Genomic DNA, 7,726 nt, shown 5'->3' with positions numbered 1-7,726 from the left:
CTTGGAAGCGTTTCCATGCAAAATTGAATAGGAAAATCTGTTTATTTGTCATTTTGACACGAATACATATTAATAAATGTCCTTTTGATGTTTAAAAGTGTCTAGGTTTTGACATAAATGCAAATATAAATGTAATTTTACAAAATATGATCGATTTTCAAATACTGCTGTATTGAATGAACAGCTTTTAGCAAACTCTATTGCTATACTGAGATGAGGAATATATACTGTATGTGTTTTGTCAAAAATAAAGTCATCAACTAACTAATGAATCCTTTACTTTGAAATACGTATGATAAAATGTATACTTTAGTTTTGAAAGACGTTGACTAGTTTTGAAAAGATTATAAAGTATGTATGTGCATGCATATATATATATATGTGTGTGTGTATATATGAAGAGTTCAGATGCAAAAGCCTCTAAATGCCATCTGAAATTTTCTCCTAGAATGATCATTTTTATGAAGCTTGTATATTTAAGTTAGCTATAGGTGACACACCTGAATGAATGGCTCATTAAGTATGCAGGGACGTAGTCTCACCAGGTGTGAACTACTACATATGCATGATGCTGTTGGAGCGTTTACGCCCCATCCGCATATTGGCTTTCCAAACTAAAAGTGTTTCACAAAACTAAAATCAATGTATCGTTTTTTTGTGAATGATTAGGCAGGATGATTTTCATATCATTTTGAAGAAAAAACACTAGGCGATGAAATCCATTAGTCAAAAGTCTTATTGCCACATATTTAGTATGTGTTTTGTGGCCTTATTTCAGAAACTTCAATTTTTAGTTTTTTCGATAACCATGCATAAACATTATTCTCTCAAAAATGAAAACATGTACATACATGTAGCTCACATATTATGGAAGTCCTGTTTGTGCTATATAGAGTGAATTTACACCTTTGCCATTAATATGTTTATAAGCAACTGAAAAAAGCACAAATGTCAGGGCATGTCAGAACATCTCAAGGACCCCAAAAACACCCCAGACCCCAGAGGGTTAAGCAGGAGGCTTTGGCTTTGGAAATGGATCAAGGTGAGATGGCCGACCCACCAGTTTGTACAGCTGTTAGTAGTGCATGCGCTTTGACCCCCTCTGCACCAGTCGACTGGAGACAGGAGCTGCGGACAGAACTTCAGGAGGATGTTAGGCGACAGATGGGTGAATTGTCTAAAACACTCTTGGAGGAATTACGTAGGGGTCAACGTAGTAGCATGCCAACGACACGTGAGCGGTCTCACTCGGATGGGAGTCGAGAGCCCAGGCGTCATCCTGGACCATCAGTTCGCCTAAAGTTCCAGTGGGATGATCAAGGGCGGCCTATTTGTAACAGTTGTGGAGAATCGGGGCACATTAGTCGACTGTGTGGTTCCCGACGTAGTTCTCAAGGGGATTTTTAGTTTCACCGGCCACTGTGGGTCAAGTGGTCGGGACCCCTTTAAGTGACCCCCTTTGTATGCCTACTCCCAGAGATAATTGGATTGGGCATTGCCCCACTGTGGAGATCCAGGTTAACGGGGTGAAGATTGAATGTCTGGTGGACACGGGCTCACAAGTCACCCTGTTCTCCGAAAGCTTGTCCAGAGAGCTTTTTCAAGATCAGCGGCTCCAGGGAGAAAAGGCTTCGCGACTTACATTACGGGGAGCGAATGGATTCGATATCCCTTACACTGGGTATATGGTCGTTGATTTTCACATCCAAGGAGTCCCGGTACAGCAGAAGGGAGTTGTTATTGTCAGAGATCACTGTCTGGGTACTCATCGAGCCTTTCTCGGTATGAATGTCATATCTAACTGCTGGGAGGAATTGTTCAGGAACAGGCCGGCTCGGACATCCCCGACATCCGAAAAACGAGAGTGGGAGCGTATTCTGACTGATTGTCGTAGGATTTATGCAGCTGGCCGTGAAGAGGATTTGGAGAGTGTCGGTCGAGTGACCTGCCGGTACGCTCTATCTGTTCCGGCACAGAGTGAGACACTCATCTGGGCCAGGCTGCCCACGAGGACTTATGGGCCTGACAATTGGGTCCTCATTGAACCCCATCTGGACTGCCAGTCCATTGAGGTAGCCCGAGGGCTGACTGTAGTCCATCGAGGTAGAGTCTCTGTACGAGTGCGGAATGTCAATCCTTATCCGGTTACGCTTCATCGCCATCAACGTCTGGCCCGAGTCACTGTAGTGCATCCCCAGCAAGTGAGGGAGGGTAAAGATGTCTGTTTCAGTCAAGTGAGCTCTGCGGTCGTGGAGGTGGCTGTCCGGCAGGTGGGACCGGGAATGGATCTCCGGAGAAACGGGGTGCCGAACCATTTGACGGGTGACTCCATGAAAGGAGAGGGCTTGGAAGAGGGGCATCAACTCCAGCTCCGGGACTTTCTGAAGAAATGGCAGCATGTATTTTCTACTCATGACGAGGATTATGGTTGTACGGGGGTTGTGAAGCACCAGATCCCCACAGGTGATGCAACACCCAGCAGAGAGCGATATCGACCAGTACCCCCCACTCTTTATTCTGAGGTTCGTGCTCTGTTGAAGGAGATGTTGGATGGAGGGATCATCCGGGAGAGTAGTAGCCCTTGGGTGGCCCCAATTGTTCTAGTACGGAAAAAGACCGGTGATTAGAGATTCTGTGTTGATTACAGGAAGTTGAATAGTGTGACTAAGAAGGATGCGTTTCCACTGCGAGGATTGAGGACTCTCTTACCAGTTTGACGCAGGCTGCCTGGTACTCAACGTTGGATTTGGCCAGTGGATACTGGCAGGTACAGGTGGAGGAGAGGGATCGGGAGTAGACCGCCTTTACCACTCCCTTTGGGCTCTTTGAGTGGGACAGGATGCCTTTCGGGTTGTGCAACGCCCCCGCGACCTTCCAGCGGCTGATGCAGCGGTGCCTGGGGGGACAGTTAGTCGATACCACGCTTGTCTATCTGGACGATGTGATTGTCTTTTCTCCAGACTTTGCCTCGCACCTGCTTCACCTAGAGAGAGTGTTCCAGGCTATGGAAAAGTACGGGTTGAAGTTACAGCCAGACAAATGCCAGCTGTTCAGGCGAGAGGTGATGTTTCTGGGGCATAAGGTCAGTGCTGCAGGAGTTTCCCCTGATCCAGAGAAAGTGTCCGCTGTCCAGAGTTGGGAACCACCAAGAACTGTCCGTCAAGTAAGGTCCTTTTTGGGCTTCGTGGGGTACTATCGACGCTTCATCAAAGGTTTCTCTGGGATCGCAAAACCTTTAAACCGCCTTCTTGAGGGCACGGGGCACCCTCGTGGTCGAAGATCTCCATTTGTGAACTGGGATACAGCATGTGAAGCGGCATTTCAACATCTTAAGCAGGAGCTCTTGCAGGCCCCGATTCTACGCTGATTTTACCCAACCGTTTATCTTGTATACTGACGCCAGCAATGCAGGATTGGGAGCAGTTTTAGCGCAGCGACAACAAGGAGTTTGAGAGAGTCATTGCCTATGCCAGTCGGAGCCTGCATCCAGCAGAACGAAACGCCTCCAATTACAGTTCCTTCAAGATGGAGCTTTTGGCAGTGAAATGGGCTATGAGTGAGAAGTTCAAAGATTACTTGTGGGGAACTAAAGTGACGGTGGTGACCGATAACAATCCTTTGGTCCACCTACGGACCGCTAAGTTGGGGGCAGTGGAACAGTGCTGGGTGGCCCAGTTAGCCAACTATGATTACCAGCTTCAGTACCGGCCTGGCAGAGAGCATACTAATGCCGATGTATTGTCCCGACTTCCGGACCCCGAGCGGTGGAAGGAGCTACAGAGTAGAAACGGAGATCTGGTAAAAGTGCGTTCTTACCTGCAACGAGGCTTTATGCCTGGAGCTGGGGAGAGGCAGGCCCAAACTATGGTGGTGAAGAAACTTTTGGGGCAATGGAAGAGACTCGTGTGTCTGGGAGTGATTTGTCGGTCAGATCAGTCGGACCCTGTAATGCAGGAAATGGTATACCAGGTGGTAGTGCCAGAAGAACAGCTCCCGACTTTGTTGCAAGCTTACCACACGTACACTGGACATCAAGGACAGGAGAGGACGTTGTCCTTATTGAGGAGATACTTCCACTGGTCTGGAATGGAAGCGACGGTTGAGGCATTTGTACAGAGCTGTCCTCAATGTATGCTCTTTAAGAGAAGGAGAGAGGCAAAAGAACTGTTGAAGAACTGAGGATTGGAAGCCCCTGCCAACCCCCTAAGCTGTGAGTTATGAAGATTTGCAGTGCTATATATATTGATATAATCACGTGTGCTATTCTGTGTGGATTGCAGTGAAACACGAGTGGGAGTGCATAGCGAAGGCACGAAGAGATCCAGCCCGTTTCTGAAAATAATATCTTTTTTTGTCTCGGAATCCAATGAATGAGATCAACCAGTGGTGAACTCCTTTCCATTACTTCTTTGACTAGATTAATCAGTGGATGATTTTCTTTTCACCGCTTGTGGTATTATTATGTCTCCAGCAGTGATCGCTTCAGCTTTGTTGAAGCAACGATATCCATTTCTGACTGCCTGAGCCCCGTGAAGAGAACCAGTTCAGCTTCGCTGAAGAAGCCACCATTCTCTGTCCGCCTGAGCCCCGTGAAGAGAACCAGTTCAGCTTCGCTGAAGAAGCCACCATTCTCTGTCCGCCTGAGCCCCGTGAAGAGAACCAGTTCAGCTTCGCTGAAGAAGCCACCATTCTCTGTCCGCCTGAGCCCCGTGAAGAGAACCAGTTCAGCTTCGCTGAAGAAGCCACCATTCTCTGTCCGCCTGAGCCCCGTGAAGAGAACCAGTTCAGCTTCGCTGAAGAAGTCACCATTCTCTGTCCGCCTGAGCCCTGTGAAGAGAACCAGTTCAGCTTTGCTGAAGAAGCCACCATTCTCTGTCCGCCTGAGCCCCGTGAAGAGAACTAGTTCAGCTTCGCTGAAGAAGCCACCATTCTCTGTCCGCCTGAGCCCCATGAAGAGAACCAGTTCAGCTTTGCTGAAGAAGTCACCATTCTCTGTCCGCCTGAGCCCCGTGAAGAGAACCAGTTCAGCTTCGCTGAAGAAGCCACCATTCTCTGTCCGCCTGAGCCCCATGAAGAGAACCCAGTTCAGCTTCGCTGAAGAAGTAACCATTCTCTGTCCGCCTGGGCCCCGTGATGAGAACCAGTTCAGCTTCGCTGAAGAAGCCACCATTCTCTGTCCGCCTGAGCCCTGTGAAGAGAACCAGTTCAGCTTCGCTGAAGAAGTCGCCATTCTCTGTCCGCCTGAGCCCCGTGAAGAGGAGCAAGCCAGTGCAGTGTGGGCTAGCTGCAAGAAGTCAAAACCTTCCTTCTTTTTAATTAGTACTTTTTTTTATTAAATAAAACCTTTTTAAATCTCATTTAGTCTGGTTGTCCTCTGTCTGCCTGTGTGCCCGTGGTGTCGGCTCCTCACAGTGGTGTCCCAAATTCAAGAGGGGTGCGGCTGGGTCATTTCCTGGTAGTTGCCCACCCCGACCTGTGACATAATCACAATAATTGATTTATGGTTCCTATAGAACCATCATACACTAACGTTACAACACAACATCGATTCACAAAATACATCAATTTTATTAGCTTGATGTAATCCAAACCTTCAGAATCCACATAAACTGACCAACCGACAAAAATTTAAATCTAAAACACCTTGAAGACTAAACTAAACTGCCGTTCTATAGACTATATGAGCCAATGAGACTCATTTAAACTAATAAACTCTAAACTCATACACTTATAAACTAATTAACTTATAAACTCATGAATTCATAGACTTGTGAACTTGACTTATGAAATTAATAAACTCTGAACTCTTAAACTCATTTAAACTTATAAACTCAAAACTCAAAAACTCATACACTTATAAACTCTAAACTCAAACTCTTGAGTGTGCGTGTGTGCCGCTGAGTGAGTGTGTGAGCGAGTTAGTGTGTGTGTGTGTGTGTGTATCTATCTAACTTATTTATCCATCTATCTGTCATAAACTTCAAACTAGCAAACACCTAGCAACCACCCAGAAAACCCTAGCAACCACCCAAAGTACATTAGCAACCGCCTAGCACCCTAGCAACCGCCTAGCAACCACCCAGAACACCCTAGCAACCAACCAGATTACCCTAGCAACAGCATAGCAACCACCCAGAACACCCTAGCAACCACCCAGGAAACCCTAGCAACCACCAAAATTACCTTAGCAACTGCCTAGCAAACGCCCAGAACACCATAGCAACCATCCAGAATACCAAAGCAACACCCTAGCAACCGCCTAGCAACACCCTAGCAACCACCTAGGAACACCATAGCAACCAACAAGAACACCCTAGCAACTGCCTAGCAACCACCCAGAACACCCTAGCAACCACCCAGAATACCCTAGCAACCACCCAGGACACATTAGCAACACACTAAAACACCCTAGCTTTAAACTACTTTAGCTTTAAACTACTTTAAACTAATTTAAACTTCAAACTACTTCAAACTACTTTAAACTTCAAACTTCTTCAAACTTTCGGGTCCGGCTTTCTCCAGCCAACTTAAAGTTTGTCTCGACGAACTTTTTAATCTAGTATACACAAAGTATATATCATGGTTAGATGGAAACTGTAGTAAAAACACTTTACAATAAGATTCCATTTGTTAGATAACATTAGATATAATGAAATAACAATAAACAATAGTTATATAGCCTACTGTAGCAATTATTCTCCTTGGGGTAAATAAAAAAAGATTCTACATTTTTTAAATCAAAAGTTTAATCCGTTAACATTATTTAATGCACAATGAATGACGTGTACACACATGAACAATCAAGTGTTTAGTGACAACACTAGCCCAAACCTTATTTATTTTCTGTGAATCGCCGGTACTGTTCTCCCAGCACGCGCACGCACCTTTCTCTTTCTCTTGGCGTCTCACGCGACAGGAGCAGCGCTTTAATTCAGTTAAACACAGGTATTATGTTGCATGCAAGTATAGCCAAAATCACAGCACACGTAGGTGCCGAGTCGATTGTTCTCTGGGATGTTTTCATGCTAATCAAATGTAAAGAGTTTTATCTCAAACTGATTGGCTTATAATGCTAGTATATGGGGCATCGAAGTAAAAAGAAATCGCTGGTTAATAACAAGGCTCTAAACAAGAAATCTAAAAACAGAATCTGCTCTAAAAACAGATTTCCCATTCTTCAGAGCTGCAACAGCTTTTCCATTCCCGAAAGCAACAGCAGCAGAGCAGGGACCAGCAACAGCTTTTCCATTCCCGAAAATAGCAGCAGCAGCAACAGCTTTTCCATTCCCGAAAGCAGCAGCAGAGCAGGGACCAGCAACAGCTCTTCCATTCCCGAAAACAGCAGCAGCAACAGCTTTTCCATTCCCGAAAGCAGCAGCAGCAGCAGCAACAGCTTTTCCATTCCCGAAAGCAGCAGCAGCAACAGCTTTTCCATTCTCAAAAGCAGCAGCAGCAACAGCTCTTCCATTCCCGAAAGCAGCAGAGCAGGGCGCATTCTTTCTGGCAGAGAGCAGGAGCATCAAGAGACCGGTGGATCTGAGATTCTTTCTGAAGTAGGTCTGCACATTCTGCAATATTCTAAATGGGCCTTTTCATCATATGTCTTCAAATGCTAAATTGTTCTCATTGTATATTTACCATTTTTCTGCAGAACGTTTTATCTTAGCTCTGAGTTCATACAATGCCAGTCTTTCTGTCTGTCCCTCTGTCTGAAGTCTGTCTGACG

Source organism: Squalius cephalus (genome assembly GCF_949319135.1).
Source record: "Squalius cephalus genome assembly, chromosome: 4".
In the NCBI taxonomy this organism is placed as follows: domain Eukaryota; kingdom Metazoa; phylum Chordata; class Actinopteri; order Cypriniformes; family Leuciscidae; genus Squalius; species Squalius cephalus.
This window is presented reverse-complemented; position numbering follows the sequence as displayed.